Source organism: Castor canadensis, chromosome 10, assembly GCF_047511655.1.
Source record: "Castor canadensis chromosome 10, mCasCan1.hap1v2, whole genome shotgun sequence".
NCBI classification, from domain to species: Eukaryota; Metazoa; Chordata; class Mammalia; order Rodentia; family Castoridae; genus Castor; species Castor canadensis.
Genome location: NC_133395.1, coordinates 53,925,097 through 53,943,890, shown reverse-complemented (window position 1 = coordinate 53,943,890; position 18,794 = coordinate 53,925,097). Strand labels below are relative to the sequence as shown.

Genomic DNA, 18,794 nt, shown 5'->3' with positions numbered 1-18,794 from the left:
AGCGTGGTTTTAATTTGCATTTCCTTTATTGCTAGAGATGGTGAGCATTTTTTCATGTGTTTTTTGGCCATTTGAATTTCTTCTTTTGAGAAAGTTCTGTTTAGTTCACTTGCCCATTTCTTTATTGGTTCATTAGTTTTGGGAGAATTTAGTTTTTTAAGTTCCCTATATATTCTGGTTATCAGTCCTTTGTCTGATGTATAGTTGGCAAATATTTTCTCCCACTCTGTGGGTGTTCTTTTCAGTTTAGAGACCATTTCTTTTGATGAACAGAAGCTTTTTAGTTTTATGAGGTCCCATTTATCTATGGTATCTCTTAGTTGCTGTGCTGCTGGGGTTTCATTGAGAAAGTTCTTACCTATACCTACTAACTCCAGAGTATTTCCTACTCTTTTTTGTATCAACTTAAGAGTTTGGGGTCTGATCTTAATCCACTTTGAGTTGATACTCAGTATTGCCTTGGCTATTTGTGATCTTTTGTGTTTCCAAATGAACTTTGGGGTAGATTTTTCAATGTCTGTGGTGAATGTCATTAGGATTTTGATGGGAATTGCATTGAACATGTAGATTGGATGCTTTTGGTAGTATAGCCATTTTTACTATGTTGATTCTGTTAATTCATGAGCATGGGAGATATTTCCACTCTCTGTAGTCTTCCTCAATCTCTTTCTTCAGTGGTTTGTAGTTCTCCTTGTAGTGGTCCTTTACATCCTTTGTTAATTGTATTTCTAGGTATTTGATTTGAAGCTATTGCAAATGGAATTGATTTCCTATATTCTTTCTCAATTTGTTCATTGTTGGTATATCGATGGGCTACTGATTTTTGTAAGTTGATTTTATATCTTGATACATTGTTAAAGCTGTTTATGGTGTCTAGGAGTTTCTTGCTTCTTTACAGTATAAGATCATGTCATCTGCAAGTAGGGATAGTATGACAACTTCTTTACCTATCTGTATTCCTTTTATTTCTTTTTCTTGCCTTATTTCTCAGGATAGGAATTCCAGGACTATGTTGAATAGGAGTAGGAAGAGTGGGCACCCTTGTATCATTCCTGACTTTAGAGGAAATGGTTTCAGTTTTTACCCATTAAGTATAATGTTGGTTATAGGTTTGTCACATATAGCCTTTATAGTGTTGAGGTACATTCCTTCAATTCCTAGTTTTCTTAGGGCTTTTATCATGAAATGGTGCTGAATCTTATTGAAGGCTTTTTCTGTGTCTATTGAGATGATCAAGTGGTTTTTGTCTCTCCTTCTGTTGATATGCTGTATTAAATTTATTGATTTGCATATGTTGAACCATCCCTGCATTCCTGGGCTGAAGCTGATTTGGTCATGGTGAAAGATTTTTCTGGTATGTTGTTGGATTCAATTTGCCACTATTTTATTGAGAATTTTTATATGAGTGTTCATTAAGGAGATTGGCCTGTAGTTCTCCGTTTTGGATATGTCCTCATCTGGTTTTGGGATGAGTGTAATACTGGCTTCATTAGAATGAGTTAGGCAGTATTCCTTCCTTTTTTATTTCATGGAAAAGTTTAAGGAGTGTTGATATTAGTTCTTCTTTTAAGGTCTGGTAGAAATCAGTGGTGACTCTGTCAGGCCTTGGACTTTTATTTCTTGGGAGACTCCTTATTGTTGCTTCAATTTCATTACATGTTATAGATCTGTGTAGGTGGTTAATATCCTCTTGGTTCAATTTTGGATGGTCATAAGTATCTAGAAATTTGTCCATTTCTCCAAGATTTTCAAATTTATTGGAATATAGGTTCTCAAAGTAGTCTCTGATGATTCCCTTTATTTCCTAGGTGTTTGTTGTTATCTCACCTTTTTTTGCTTCTAATTTAGCTAATGTGGGCTTTTCCATCCTCATTTTAGTCAGATTTGCCAGGGACAAATTTATTTTTTCAAAGAACAGCTTTTTTTTTTTTGTCAATTCTTTGTATTTTTTTTTTTTTTGGTCTCTATTTCATTAATTTTGTCCCTTATTTTTATTATTTCTCTCCTTCTGCTTGTTTTGGGTTCTACTTGTTCTTGTTTTTCTATGAGTTTGAAATGTAGCATTAGGTCATTTATTTGAGATCTTTCTGTCCTTTTAATATATGTACTGTGGCTATAAACTTTCCTTTTAGGACTCCCTTTGCTGTGTCCCATAAGTTCTTATAGGTTGTGTTTTCATTTTCATTAAGTTCCAGGAACATTTTGATTTCCTCTCTTATTCCTTCAATGACCCACTGACTGTTGAGCTATGTGTTAGTCAGCCTCCAATTATTTATAAGCATATTTTCTGCTGTTGATTTTGTTGATGAATTCTAGTTTTATTGCATTGTGATTAGATAGAATGCAGATAGATCAGATAGAATTATTTCTATTTTCTTGTGTTTGTTTAGGCATGCTTTGTGCCCTAAGATATGATCTATTTTGGAGAAAGTTCCATGGGCTGCTGAGAAGAATGTATATTTTACTGTTGCCTGATAGAATATACTGTAAATATCAGTTAAGTTCACTTAACCTATGGTGTCATTTAGGTCTAGTATTTCTTTGTTGACTTTTTTGTCTGGATGACCTATCTATTGGTGATAGAGGGATATTAAAGTCTCCCACTACCACTGTGTTGGAGTCTATATGAACTTTTAAGTCCTTTAGTGTATGTTTGATGAAATTGGATGTATTGACATTGGGTGCATATAGGTTGATAATTGTTACTTCCTTTTGGTGTATTGCCACTTTTATTAGTATGAAGTGTCCTTCTTTGTCTTGTTTGACCAATGTAAGTTTGAAGTCTACTTTGTCTGATATAAATATTGCTACTCCTGTCTGTTTTCAGGAACCATTATCTTGGTAAATCTTTTTCCAGCCTTTCACTCTAAGCCCGTGTTTATTTCTGTCAATAAGGTGGGTCTCTTATAAAAAACTGATTGTCAGATCTTTCTTTGTAATCCAGTTTTCCAGACAGTGTATTTTGATAGGGCAGTTGAGTCCATTGACATACAGTGTTAATATTGATGGGTATGTGGTGAATCCTGTCTTTTTGTTGTTTTTGTTAAGGGTTTGATTTTGTGGAGCCAAGTCAATTCTACTTTCTGGTTACTTGTCTTTTCTTCTCCTGTGGTTTAATATGTCCCATTGTCTCATGATTTTGTTTGCTTTAATCTTCTGTGTGCAGAATTCTTTGTAGAATCTCCTGTAGTGGTGGTCATGTACTGTTTTAGTTTTTGTTCATCATGGAAGCTTTTTATTCCTCCGTCAACTTTGAGTGATAGTTTTGCCGGGTAGAGTATCTTAAGGCTGAAATTATTTTCATTCATTGACCACTCTTCATAACTCCATGTCTTTCTTGCTTTTAAGATTTCTGTTGAGAAATCTGTTATTTTGATAGGTTTATCTTTTTATGTTTTTGTTTCCTCTTGTACAGCATTTAATCTTCTTTCTCTGTTCTCTATGCTTATTGTTTCAATGATAATATGCTCTGGAGAGGTTCTATTTTGGTTAAGTCAGTTTAGTTTCCTGTACCTGAGTGGGCAGAACTTTCTCAAGATTTGGGAAATTTTCTGCTACTATTTTATTTAATATATTACATATCCTTTTGGCTTGTACCTCTTCTCCTTCAATGCCCATGATTCTCAGGTTTGGACTTTTGATGGAGTTGCTGACATCTTGCATATTCCTTTCACAGCTCTTGAGATGTTAGACTAAGAGTTCTGCTTTTTCTTTAAATTTTATTTTATCTTTGATCTCTGAAATTCTGTCTTCCACTTGTTCTAGTCTGCTGGAGTGGCCTTCCACTTTGTTTTTGTTTGACTAAAGGGTCTTGTTATTTTCGGTATTTCTGTTTGATTCTTTTTTCAGAGGTTTTCCATATTTCTGTTTAAGTCCTGTTTTACATTTTGTGTTATCTTCTTTAATTCATCTATCTCTTTTTTTATAGTGTCCTTTGTTTCACTTTGGTGTTTGTTGAAGTCCTCTCTGAGTTCATTTATTTGTTTCTGTGACTTCTCATGTTCTTTATTTTTGGAATCTTGAAATTTCTTGACTGCATCTTATACTTTCTGGTTAGCCATGTCTTTTATCTTCTCCATTAGTTTATCAGTGATCTCTTCCATGATTTTCTCTTTAAGGGATTTTTTGTGGGTGTCACTGAGCTCATTAGTGTCATTTATTATTGTTTTGTTGGAGTCAGGAATTAGGTATCCATTTTCTTCATTTTCCTCCAAATCCTCTATTGAATTCTTTTTTTGTGGAGTGTGGTTTCCATCCTTTCTTCTTGTCCCCACTCTCTACTTGGTGCTGTGCAACTATATCTTGATAGGCTAGTTGATGGTTTTAATTGCCTGTTTTCGTTCCCTTGATTTAATTTTTGTGTTGTGACTGACTTGGTTGTTAGTTAGGTTGATGTGCTCTTTCTGTCCCTGGCCTGCAGGTGCAAATTAGCAATACCAAATTCACAGGTCAATGCAGACCAGTTCTTTACATATTATGTAGAAAACCCCTTGGTGATAATACCTATAAACAGTGGGAGTTGAGGTTGTAATGGTTATTAGGCTAGAGATGGAAAATTTGGTAATTGGTAAAGGTAACACTAAAAGGGGGGGTGGAGAATGGGGGTTGGGTGGGGAAAGTGGTATGGGGCTGCTGGGTTTTGTGGCCCTTGCATGTGTTTGAGTGTATTTCTGCTGTTGTAGTGGAGGGTGTTTTTGTCAGGGATTGCAGGGGGCTGCAGATATGTGCAGTAGGCTAGTCAGCAGGTATGAGCATGTTGGAGGGAGGTGTAGTGTTGTGATGGGTTGAAGAAGGATGGGGGGAGGCAAAGATTGGGAGAGAGTGGATGAGAAGGAGCAGAAAGAGTAGTTGGGAGGGAGAACAATGGATTTTTAGCACAAGAAAAGGGGGGAGGGAATTGAAGGGGATAAGAATAGGGATAAGGAAGTAGTGATGGTAATGTTAATAGTACAAAAAGAAAGAAAAAAAGAAAGAAAGAAAGAAAAAACACCAGGTACAGCAACAACAAAAAGTTTAGAGTGCTTTGTAAAAATTCTGGAGTTATTCTTTTGGTGTCCAATCCTTGTATTAGTGCTTGGTACTCTAGGATTTGTGAGAAAGGTGCTGCCCCTCTCATTGGACAGCTTGGGGTAGAGAGGATTGGAGGGTTTTTTTCTTTTTTTTCCCACTTTCCTTGGTCTTATGGGCCTTCTGTTACAGGTGGGAGCTCTGATGTTGTCTCACCAGGTGACTGGCTTGTGAATAGTATTTGGTTCCTTCTGTCCACAAGGCAGGTTGCCATTGGGGCCTGAGGTGACTCACTGCAAGTTTATGTAAGGTGTTCAGAGCTGTTGTTGTTTTTGCCATGCAGAAGCTGCATTCCCTACAGCTAAAACTCTGTTTGGTTGGCTCCTCCCCCAGCAAGGTGGGACAATTCAGTTTTGAGTCCTGCCCTCAGTCTCATGAGACCAGCTCAGGGATCCACACCGGCTCTGCTTTGGGAGGTTGGCTTATTGCCCCACACCCACTCTCAGCCTTTGTGCCTTGCCTCACCTCTGCTCAGTGCTAGTTGGGCTACTCTGGGCAGTTGACTTATTGCCCCATCCCCACTCTCAACATTTGTTACCTTTCCTGGCTTTGTTCACTGAGAATTCGTCTCCTTCCCCCACCCCCTTTCAAAGAGGCAGGTTCAGCATTCCACCCCACCCAGGTTGTGGGAGTTAGATTGCAACTCACTGCTTATGTTTTTCAGTTTTGTTATGGGGGAGGAGTTAATCTGCCCAGGGCCTGTACTAGATTCTGTTCCCTGGGGTGGGGGGATAGTTAGGGTTTGTGTTGCTCACCTGTTCATTCTGCAGGTTTATGCAAGCAGCCTTGGGACTGGCTGGTTGGGAGAAATGGCATACTGCTTTTCTCAGTGCTGAGGGGCATAGGGAGGCTTTCCATGCAGGATGTCACAGAATTTGATTCTGATTGATGCTCTGTCTTCTGCTTATTGAGAGAAGAAAGAAAAAAAAAAAAAGGAGAGAGAGAAATGGCCTGCTGGCTGAGCTGTGCCAGGATTTTCCAGGCTGTTAGGTGCAATTAAAAGTGGTTTTAAGGGTCAGTCCTTGAATTTTATATGCACCTAATATGATGGTGGTTATTATTTTGGCTAGAAGCAATCAGAATTACCCAAGTGTAGCTCCCACATCTTAAGGTGGTTTCTGGAGTCATGGAGCTCAGGAATTCTGATTCCCTACCTTCTGCCATCTTGAATCTCCTAGAATTTCTCTATTCTTTACTTTCTAATGTTCTAGTTATATGGCATGCAGATTGTGTATTAACTATTAAAATATTAGTATATTCTTTATTCAGTATGCATGTTTTCTTTTTTTTTAAAGTGCTGCTAAATGACAACCAAAGTTCTATGCATTGAATAAACAACTTTTCAATTTTACAACAAATCATGTTTATGGTAGACTGAATGATTTCCAAATTATGTTTTCAGGGATCATAGGAGAGTTGCTTTAAACATGAGGACAATTTTGATAATGAAGATATAAAATTTTCTGGTCTAGTAAAAGAAGTATTTAGGTGTAAAGCACAATTATTCATCACAAATTATGTTCCTGAAATCTGTGGCTTTGAAGGACAAAGAGCTCAGGCTCAGGCATACAGGCAACGTACAAAGTGATTCCCTACTGGTGAGGAGAAATTATAGTTTTAGGGGTTATAATGGAGACTAAATGGCAAGTGAGATTTTAATTAATTTACCCTCTTGCCATGGTTTAAAAGGAAAAGAGAGATGGATGCTCATTCCTGAAAACAACAGCAAGTAGACAAAGACTCAGAGGAGGCCGTACAAACTTTCCTAAGGATTTAAAATCTTCATGGATAAAATTCCCCATTTGGAAAGTAAAAAATTAGAGATTTTTACACCTTGTAAAACAGACTAGGAATCTGAAGAGAAACTCTGTGCAGTCTGGAAAGATTCCTGCTTGAAAAGAGATTACAGAATTTCTCAAACATTAGTATCTGTTGACCCAAGTGGGACTGTGTGTATGTGTGTGTGTGTATGTGTGTGTGTGTGCTGTGGTTTTTACTCATGGCCTTGCATTTGCTAGGCAGCCTTTTAAAAAATTATTATAGTATTGTACTAGGGGTACACTGTGACATTCACAAAAGCTCTTACATTATGTCATAGGTCAATTCACCCTTTCCATCATTCTCCTTTATCCTTTCTCCCCCATTCCTAGAATAGTTTCAACAAGTCTTATTTTTCCATTTACATGCTTAATATTTCCCCTATACTCACCCTTTTACAGCTTTTTCTTAAATCTGCTAGGCACCCTTTCTACCATTGAAGCCATGCCCCAGGCAGACATTTTTGGTTTAGTTATTCTTCCAATAGGGTCTCACATTTATTCTCAGACCACCCTGGGCTGTGATCTTCCTATTTGTGTTTCCTGTGTATCTCAGATGACAGGAACAAACCACTACACTCACTAGTTGAGATGGGGTCTCGCTAACTTTTTGCCTGGACTGTACTCAAACTGCAATCCTCCTACTCTCCATCTCCAAGTAGCTAGGATTACAGGCATAAAGCCACCACACCTGGCATCTCCTGGGACTTTTTAAAGATGAGGATCCTGATTGAGTTGCTCAAGGATGGGACCCAAGATGCTGTATTTCTGACAAGCTCTGTGACAGTGGTATTGGTGTGAGGATCAACTTTGAGTACAAAGGTAATGGGCAGGAATTGAAGATAAGCAAAGTTAGGTAGTAGCTATTCTGGTATTTTATTATAGTTTAAGTCTTTACTTAATAATGTGAATCATCTCATTATTATATACAGACATATACATATACTCATACATCTATCTATCCATCTACCTTTCTGTTTATATAATCAGTACAAGTCCATTATCACCTATGATTGTTTCAAATAGATCTGTGGTTCTGGTCTGTGTATATGTTTTTTTTTTTTCTTAAAAATGTCTATAAATGAGGAATTAAACATTTTTGTGCTATTCAAATTATTACTTTCTTTTTATGGCTCGTGATTTAGGTTTCATAGCTAAATAACCTTTGCCTAACCCAAAATCAGAAAGATTTTTCCCTAAGACATAATTTTAGGTTTTACCATTAGATTTAGACCCATTTTGAGTCAATTTTTGGAAATGGTACAAAAAGGTATTCACTTCAGTCTAGGTTAATTGTTTTTCTCCTTGTGGGTATTCATTTTTTTCTTGTTATAGTAATCTATATATTTACTATTCTTCCAATGATATGGATTTGCTCTAGTTTTATAGCACACCTTAAAATCAGGTAGCATAGTTCATCCAACTTTTATTTTCTTTTGGCCACTTTCATCCTTTCTACTCAATGAGTGCTATAAATTCTGTGTACTAGAGGTTTTAAAATGCTACGTACTAAGGATTTAAAAACAAAGGTATTCAGAGGAGTGGGAAAAGTAGAACTCTATTCCTATTTGATACAAATCATATCTGTGGGAAATCCCACAGAATATATAAAAATCCAATTAGAACTAATGAATGAGTTTAGTAAATGATCACGATGTGTGACTTATATGCCAAAATGTATAGTATTTCTATATAAAAAGCAATAAATAATCTGAAATAAATTATAAAACAGAAAAAAGGAAATAGAGATGAATTCACTATACAGTTATATAGTGAAAATTACAAAACATCATTGAAGAAAATTAAAGAACTAAACAAATGGAAGGATATGTTGTATTCATTGTTCAGAACCCTTCACACTATTAATATATCATGTTTTTCAAATTGAGCTAGAAATTCAGTGAAATCCAAATAGAGTCTTCACAGTCATTTTGAATGTAAATTTATAAATATTTTCTAAAATTCATAGGCTAGAATAACAAAACACCAAAAAAGAACAAGTGGAGGGCTAACAAATATATTTTATGACATACTGTAAAACTACGGTAGTTGAAGTTTGATGTTTGTGTCAAGAACAGATGAATGGAAGATATCGAGACATAGACCCACATACACATGCACACACACACACACACACACACACACACACACACATACAGTCATTAATTTTTGACAAAAGTTCAATGGCAATTAAATGAAGAAAATTTTCTTCTTTTTAACAAATGATCTTGAAGGTTTTGACTCATACATGTACAATATAAACCATAATCTATAACTTCATAGCCCCTCAAAAAATGAGCAAATTTTAGAATGAGCACTTCATCAAGAAAGAACAATGAATGGCAAGTAAAACATATCAAGCTTTTTAAAATCTATACTTGATAGGGAAGTGCAAATTAAAACCATAGTGAAATATTACTGTGTCTCTATTAGAATAGTTTAAATTTAGAAAAATAATCTCTGGCAAGAATGGGAAGGAATTGGCACTTTTATACACTGCTTCTGGAAATGTAAAGGTTGGAGAAGACGTTGGTAATATTTTCTACGTTAGGCATTTATCTACTATTTGGCCCTCTCATTGGATTCTAAAATATTTATCCAAAAGAAATGATAGCATATATGGATATGTGCAAAATGTTCAACACATTTTTATTTATAGTACCTAAAGTGTAAATAACACAACTACCCATCAACTGGTGAGTAAATTGTCAACCTACAATTTTATTAAATCAATTTAACAAAATGCTACTCAGACATGAAAATGAGCAATTGACACATGACGCAACAGAGATGGATTTCAGCATTATTATGCTGCATGACAGAATTTATAGTGAAAGAATACTTTCTGTATGAATTGATATATAAAATTCTTGTGACTATAAACTAATTAATACTGGCAGAAGAAAGATGGATGGCATGTGGAACAAAGAAGAGCCAGAGCAAAAGATTATAAGGGGCATGAGGAAATATTTGGGAATAGCAGATGTGTTAATTATCTTGACTGTGGTGATGTTTCATGCATGTATACATATTAAAACATCAAATTTTTCACTTTCAATTTGTGTTATATTTTAATTACAGCTTAATAAGACTGTTAAAATAAAAATCAAGGGCCTAAAACAATATCAAATCACAGTATTTTTTTCATATGTCTTGTTTTGAATATTATCATTGCAATTATGAATTGTATTTTAAAATAACATGTATGAAGAATAAAATCTGTAAGGCAGTCTACTGCCTGAATCAAAAATAGGGGGTGGAGAGATTAACCACTGCCCTCTAGAAATTTATAATCTATTAAAGAAAATCCAACTTGCATTTTAAATAACAACTGTTTAATCACAGAGAAATAGTTTAGAGTGAGATAAATTCACTTCCCCGGGGGCCTGCTGGTTTTAATAATAACCAACTGAATTCAGAGTTTTCTGCAGAAGTTTCTCAGAGTGAGTTCCCTCTTGTAGCAGCCTTTTTATTAATTTTTTTGTTTTGTTTTGTAGGGAGGAACTTTTTTCACTTTACACATTTTTTTTGTTTTTTCTTATTAGCATACCTTAATTCTAAAAAATTATGGGTATCATTATAATGTCTTTGTACATGTTCTTTTTTTTTACCTTGGGCCTCTCAAATCTCAGTACAAAGTATGCAACTTAAGTAGTGCTTGGGAGGAACTCAGTAATCACTTAGATGCCAGACCCAAGCATCTCCCTGTCTTCCTGTATCTCAGAAACAGGTCTGTCATCTCTCATGCACAGTTCCACACAAGTCTTTATATTAGATCAAAGAGGATGGAGTCTGTCTCTGTAATCGTTACATGTGGTATTTGTTTATCTTAAATGAGTCATAGTCCTGGTGTGCAAAAGGACAGCATTTTATTGCTTTATGTATTCCTTAAAAAATACCCAAACCAGAATTTTTAGAGTTGTTTTGAGTGTAATAACAATTACAAGTAACATTTATTGAATACTGTTCATGTTCTAACCACTTCTGTTATATTTCTCAATTCAGCCTCTTATTTTGGCCCTAATTGTTAGGCATGGTTATATTGGCATATTTTTTGTCTTTATTTCTATAGTGTTTTCATTTCATTTTTTTCCCAAACTTCAAGGGTAAATGCATTCTTCATCCATAGAGAGAACAAAAGAATTACTATTGTATGGAAATTTATTGTGATATAACAATGAATTCTTACACTCCAGTGAGATAAATGTGAACTCACGGTCACCTCATACTAGAATCAATGTGCCAAGTTTGTTTATCCTTACATGATGACATGTACCAGATTATCCTACACAAAATATGCAAAATTTATTTAAGTAAAAATATCAGATTCAGAATAAGCAGAGTTTCAACATGCATTAAAGTTAATGCAGCAGAGAATTTGGTACTTGGTGGAGATGAATAGTGTCGAAATGTCTGTTAACTGCAGATTTACTTGGGAAACACTCCTGCCTGTGCTATTTGGATGCTTGTTAGCACAGTGAATCTATTTCCTATGGTTTAAAGTAATGCAACAAGAAAGACAACATGCTCTGCTCTGAACTTAAGAAACATGTGGGTGTGAGGCTGGATTTTGATGATCCATTCAACCTGGAATTTAGCCTAGACATGATTCACTAAATTTTAGATTGAAAAGAAACAAAACAAACCTCATCCTCCACAGACTTGTGTTAAGTTTCGCTTTAGAAACAGATGGCAAAGTAGAAAAGCTGGCTGGAAATTGATTGAATTTGAAAAATCAGATGTGCAAAAATCAAGTAATTCAACCAGTCCAGTAAATTGTTTTGATATTTCAGGACTATTTTTTACAATATACCCTTGAGAGTGTTTTGTCCTATGTCCTTAGAATAGCAGGTGATTATTGTTTTTTTCTTCCTTTGCCTTAGAGAAACTTTATTTCTTATTCTAAATGTATCACTCTCAAAAGTACTTCCAGAAGCAAAGCATGTATTTTTCTCTCTCTTCACTTTAGGCCTTGAATTCTACTTTAAATTTCTTCTCACTCTTTAATGCACCATGATGCCTTAGAATTGTAGATGTCATGTCTGTTGACCTTTGTCACTGCATAACCAAAGTGCATATGTACACATATATAAACAGTGTATCACTTCTGAGAGGAATCCATAAATGAAACCCATTTGTGTAATCTGTTTCTTTCCTCACTGAAATCTTTAGATTTCATTTCTAGGTTTTGTATTCCGTGGCTGTCTACCTCTTTTCAGACCTAGTTTTCTGGGTATCTTCCAATTCCATTTGGAAAAACTTGTGAATTTTAAGATAAGAGAGGCTCAGAGGAAGCCAAGAGACTTAATTTGGAAAGTATCAAATTAATTCAAAAAATAAAATAAGAGAATAATGAATTTATGTTGATGTTAGCTAAAATCAGGGAGTATTTGGGCCTATAAGTAGTCACAATGACATAAAAGTCAATTCATGTTGATTCTTCTCTATCATATGGAATAAGGCACATTGCTAGACCAGTCTCCATAATCTTCATGTTGTCTTTGTATCTTTTAGGAACGGAAATGAAGCATGATGACTTCTTGAGAGTATATGTTCTTATAGAAAGCCAATGAACAAGATACCACTTCTCCTGACAAGCTCTCCTGAAGAAGTGATGATCCAGAAGAGTTAAGTGATGGCCTCCACAGTGGAAATGATACTTCATAACTCAGAGTACAAAGCATTCCATTGAAAAAGCACCAAAAGAGTACTAGATCTTATATATGTTTATCTACACATTAGAAAAAAAATCACACAACCATTTTTCTAATACTATGTAGACACATTAGAGCACACTTAACTGGTCCTAGATCAACTCTGAGTCATGTTTAGAACTTGAGATCTCCTGAAGGAGAAGTGGAAGATTCAAACTGACTGACAGTAGACTGTATACTTGGTATATTGAGATAGATCATGATATACTTTTGCTCAAGTCATATCGTGTAAACTTGTATTATTAACTATGTTAGTCTTTTCAAAATGAATACATGGCTTTAAAATGATTATGTTGAAATTACAGACTGAAGACGACACTAATAATGCAAAGAGAGTGACTAAGAAATGGAAGAACTGCATCTCTCATCCTTAGTTTGAGCTCTTCTTAGGACACTGAGACACAGCAATGTTGATCCAATTATAGAGGCCTTGAGAAAGTCATGAACACTAAGCAGCCCAGGATCTTAGAGCAAAAAGACTATGTTTTGTAATGGTTTCAACTATGTTTATCATATTGTGATGCACAGTACTCTATAAATCTTCACTAAGCATAAGGACATGTGATTGGAAATCTCACTTGAGATTTCCTGTTTAATAACAGAATTCAAAATGCCAACTTGAATTTCATGATCAAATTTAAATTTTGTAATGAAAATGGCTGAAACCAGACATGGAAACAATATGATGCAAAGTAAAATACATTCCTTTGCCAGTAATACTGACATAGAGAAAATATTATTTAATATTTGAAGAAACAAGTACTAGAGCACATTTACAATGTGGGAGGTTTGTCATGAAGTTGGATGATGGAACAGATGTTTCTGGCATGCCTGAGCTTATGGCATTTTCAAGATCTTATTTTAGTAATGAAATATAAAAGCAATTATTTTTGTGAGTCACTTGTCTAAAGAAAAGATGCATTAGACTTATGACTTTTTTAATTAAAACATTTTATAGATAAACTATAGAGATATAAACTCTTACATAGTGGCAGCTTGGCTGAAATTTATCAAAATGATGCTGGGGAAATGATACAGAACTAGCATCATTCTCGAAATATTTCATTGCATGATAATTCATAGCATTATAGAGTAATTGAAGCCAGAAGTACACAAAATGCTGCAGCATGTCTCTGAATATTTCAATACAATGATGATAGCTGGCATTAGTAAAGCATTTCCTCAGTGTTGAGCCCTGGCCAGAGTAACTTATACATATGCACTCATTCAGTTATCACAGTTCTGTGGAGGGTGATACAATTAACATGCTCATTTTCCACAAGAGGCACAGAGAAGTTAGAAAACCACCCACAGATCACACAGTGAGAACATAAGTGAAGTCAGTTTCATTAGGCCAGTCTGTCTGTAGAGCCAATTTATAAACTCTACCACCATTCTGATCTATGGTCTTTTATAAAGCAACTTTTATTCAGCTTTTATTAGCCCTTAATGTCAAAAACCAAAGTAAACAGAATTTAGGAGCAGACCTTTAAATCACTGCATATTTTTATCATACTTCTTCCTAAAATATTAAAAACATTATTTTAATGAAGAATGTAGCTTCTTAAGCATTAATAAGTACAACCACAAGTGCGGCACTTTTTTATTTTATATTAAAGATATCCTTCATACTTACTTCTAGTATATTTCTCATTACATACATAGCATACCTGTGTCTATGTATAAAATGCATGAGTGTTTCTGCGTGTGCATGTGTGTACACATTTTTATTACATATGAATGTAAAAGTTATACTGATGGAAGTGCAATAAAAAACATTTAGGAATTGATCAACTAAAGAACGAGTTGGTACTGATTTTAAATCCCTAGGAAGAAGTGGGTGCCATAGTAGGAAGAGAGGATTACAAAGTCTCAGGTAGGAGTAACTGCATTTCCAACTGGAAATGTGAGGAGGAGAGTGTGAATGAAACATGGAAGGCAGATAAGGAGTAGTAGGTGTGGTGTGAGATGAGGGTTGAAAGGGTGTTGTGGAGAACAGACTGGAGAAGGTTCTGTATCAAAGCTACAGTACAAAGTCAGTGGGTAATAAGGGACCTTGGATTAGGCAGGTGGCATAGAAAGGGAGAAAAGATATATATACATATATATATATAAATGTATCAGTTATATTATTCTTCTATTTTTCTGTCTATCATCTATTCAAATGGAAATGATACTCATGTTTACACAGGGCAAGGCCATGGAAAGAAAACAGGGATAATGAAGCATTTTGTCCAAATAACTTTTTTTTTCAAAATAAGTTTTTAACTGTCTAAAATTTTAAAGAAATAGAGAACAATCACCATGTAAATATCATTCAATTATTATAATTTTGAAATGTCCTTATATTCTCTAATACTTAATCAACAGTGACTTGAGACACTTCAGCATTTAGTTTCTCATTATATAAAGTTCTTCACAATCTGTGAGATGTCTTCTTTTTAATAAAATAAGAAATGCTTTTGTATGCTGAGTAATTCTATCCTCTAATTTATGGGTTCATAAGAGCTGCTGCATGTGTCCCTTCACATATTACAAGCACAAACTTCACAATTTTTTATGAAGTTTTCTCATTTATTTTTATTTTTTTGAAAATATTTTTTTCTTTTGATTTCTGAGATTCTGATCTTAATTACTATTGCCTTGTCGCTGCTCAAAAGTGAAGGAGAAGCTCTCCTTTTAAGAGGGAGACAGGGCACTGCAACTGCAGGTTGCTGGTACAATGTCACCATAGAATTCTGTATTCTGCTGCTTATCCTAAAACTCCGATTGGTGGCTTTAAAGCTCCAAACCCTTGAGATGGGAGGTGAGACTAAGGAAATGTCTCTGAAGATTAAAGGGATTTTTGCTCATTTATTTTGTGCTGCAAAACACAGGAAGATTGCCAAAGATTCATTTATAAAACATCCAACTTTCTGTAAATTTCTGTGCAGACATCCAGACTAAGAATCAATAGAAAGATCCCAGCTAAAAATATTTTAAATAAGTATATAAACAAATAAAGCAGAAAATCATAGTGTGAAAGAGTTTTATGAGATTTGTAGTAGTAGAAGAAAGTAAAATTAGCCTGTGCGGTAGCAATATTTAATTAACTTGAAGTTTAAAATGGCAAGGATTTTGTGAATTTTGTAAGAATTGTGTACTTTAAAAAACTTCTTAAACTTCTATCTGTATTCAATATGAACTTAAAAAAAACAACTTTTGTAGATTATTTTGGAAATAAGGAGAACAGAGTCATATCCTAGGAAGTTAAGTGGAAGGTGCAGGATCCATTAGTTCCTATCGAGGAATTCCTTTGGTTTGATGTGTTAATACAAAACACAGTAGAATTAATAGCTTCTCCAGATCTGTCAGGTCTAGGTGTAAAGAGCCATTGCTTCACTTCGGTCCCTTTAATGGGATGACATGGAGCCAGGGCACGGGAGTTTGAGTGAGAGGATGTGAGGGCCATTATTATATACTATGAAATTTTGCAACATAATTGCAGATAACTAATTAGGACAGGTTTTTTTCCAGTTAGGTATTGGAAATTTTGAAGAGCCCACTGTTCTTTTCACCTTATCTCTTATGTCTAGGGATTTTCATGCCTGACTTACATTAAGGTCATGCCAAAGGTGAAAATGGAGCTATTAATTTGAAACAAAATTTTAGATTATCCCACAACTCAACCTACTTTCATTTTAAATTTCAAGTTCTTTTTTTCTTCCACTTAGACTTGTCATTAGCGATTCACGAATGAAGACCTTTCTTAATGTAAAACACATTTTTCATATCTGGGTTAGATGATTAGATACAAGATGCTAAGGCCAAGAAAAAGACATCCATTTGGGCAAGAAAAAATAGAAGTAGCATCAGCTATTCAAAAATCATAGCTATTATTTGCCTTGGAACCCAAACATTATCCAAATATGAGTGGAGGATTTACTATGCTTGGTTCACTGTAGGATTTGGGCTGGACAGCATGCAGGAAAGATGACAAATGGATGGAAAGCTAGTATGCACATCCTTTGCTCTGTCCTCAGGAAATATCAGTCATTGTCAATGGAATCTCAACCTTCTTTCTTGTTGACTCCTGAACACAGACACCACTAATAATTGAGAGTTGGCATATGAGTTAAACATACCTTCTGTTTACTTAATCCCAATGGGAAGATTCTAGTGTAAAACTTGTGTAAAGAAGAGAGTTATGAACATATAGAAGCATTGATTGGAAGCATTTGTACATAGCAGGTCCAGATGTGGTGCAAGATGCAAGGGTTTTGGCACAATTTGACTATTAGATCTGACAACCCAGTGATTCTACTGCTAAAACTTGGTGGAATGTGGAGAAGCACTGAAACAATGCAAATGCTGGAATTCCTGGAATGTTGAGACAACACCATGCATACCTGCCAACCCCAATAACCTTCCTGCTAATGACCAGCATCTCCCATACTCTCCTTCCCAACCATCTTACCTAATGCCCTTCCCCTCCAACCTCCCTTTTCCTCCCACAGGATGTTTAAAATCCCCAGCCTGTAAGAAAGGTGTGTTCTTGTCCCTCTCAGAGTATTACTCTGTTGGCCAAGGGTCCCTCTCAGGTCTCCTCTCCCTAATAAAGACCTGCTGCTTATGAAGGTTGCAGATTCTTTCTCAGTACGTCTCTCATATCAGCCTTTTCACTTTCTTTTCCTTTCATTTGGTGCTGAAACCCAGGAGAGAGTTTTGAGCAGGGGTGAAGGGGTGGGCGTGGGGGAACACTGGATGGGACACACCCTTCTTGGGTTACTGTGATTCCATGGCAATCCTCATATGGTCAATGGTGCACCCCCATGCAGTCTCTGGTCCGGGCTTAATACTGATGCACTAAGGCCAAGAGGACGCACTAAGGCCTAAATTCCCGCAAGGGGCATGGTCAGAGCCCACCTCTATCTCCAAAACCACCTGACTTCTCTCCTAACTTCTCTCTCTCTCTTCTTTCCCACCTCACTATCCTCTGTATGACTCTTAGACTACTTAATTTTCTGCTGAGCCTCCCCATCATACTGACAATTGTTTTGGGCATAGGATTAGGGAATACTGCTCTTTCTGATTGGGCTTGACCCCCAAAAATCTTGTTAGTTGCCTTTTTTCTACCTAATAGCCACATTGCTGTGGGGCCTGACCTTTTGGTCATACATATGTCCTTACTTTCCATTCCTCTTTGACCTTCTGCAGAGCCCTTTGCCAATTCCACTCTGCATCCTTAACACCAGCTTCAATTTCTACAGGAGCGGGTAAGACCTGTCTTCTCCATCCAGCATTCCATGGTGCCTCAGTGTGTTGTACTCTGGCCATTCTTGCCTTCTGTAGTCCTGTTTCTCCCTCTCTCCTTCCGTCCATTTGGCTCCCAGTGAGTCTGGCCCCTGGCTAAGTAGGTAATGGCACCAAGTTCATTTTTCTGGTTTTGCAAGTTTTCTCCTGGGGATACCCTAGGGAAAGATTTCCTCTGACTCACCCTGGGGTGTCTTTTATGCAATCTCACCAAACTGGACCTAAAGGGCCATCTAAACCCAAAATCCTCATCTGCTCTTCTAAATTTGCTTTCATTACAAATTAGATGCTTCCTCTAAATGGCCCAAATTTAAAACTTTTAATCCTAATGTCCTCCGAGACCTTGACAACTTTATTGTGAAAAATGGCAAATGGCAAGAGGTCTTTTATCTTCAGGCTTTCTTTCATCTCAAGTCCCGACCCTCCCTTTGTTCAAACTGCTGGAGCTTGTAGGTTTGATTCCAACTCTCTGCTATCACAACCTGAAAAGCAGTGGACAGCAGGAGCTCTTCCCAGGTTCACTCTCAGGCCCTGAATGGAGGCTGGAGTCTTCTTCCCCCATCCCTGCTGTCTCTCTCCTTTTTCACCACTCTCTTACCCTTTCCTTTCTTTCCTTTCTTTGACAGCTCCACCAGAGACCATCTTCCATTGCTGGATTTCCACCCAACACCTTACCATCCAGCTACATCACCATTAAAAACCTCCTCCTCTGACTTCAACCCAGCTCTATGTCATCCTTTCCTTTTTACTCATTTCACAAGATGTAAATAATATGTAACTTTAAAACTCTTCTCTTTACATCTCTTTCAGCCATAATGTAGGTTACATTCACCCTTGCTACTCCATGTCCAGTTACTGTCATCTCTCCTGGACTGAACATCCAGGTGAGGTCAACAGAGACAGA

General features: G+C 36.1%; 1 long non-coding RNA gene across 1 annotated transcript; it reads left to right on the top strand.

Moving 5' to 3' along the window:
• Nucleotides 1-5,451: 5,451 nt before the first annotated feature.
• LOC141411598 (uncharacterized) lies at nucleotides 5,452-14,786 on the top strand. The gene is made up of 3 exons (XR_012436438.1): nucleotides 5,452-5,483; nucleotides 7,547-7,706; nucleotides 12,399-14,786. It is a non-coding gene; the product is annotated as an uncharacterized lncRNA (long non-coding RNA).
• Nucleotides 14,787-18,794: the final 4,008 nt, after the last annotated feature.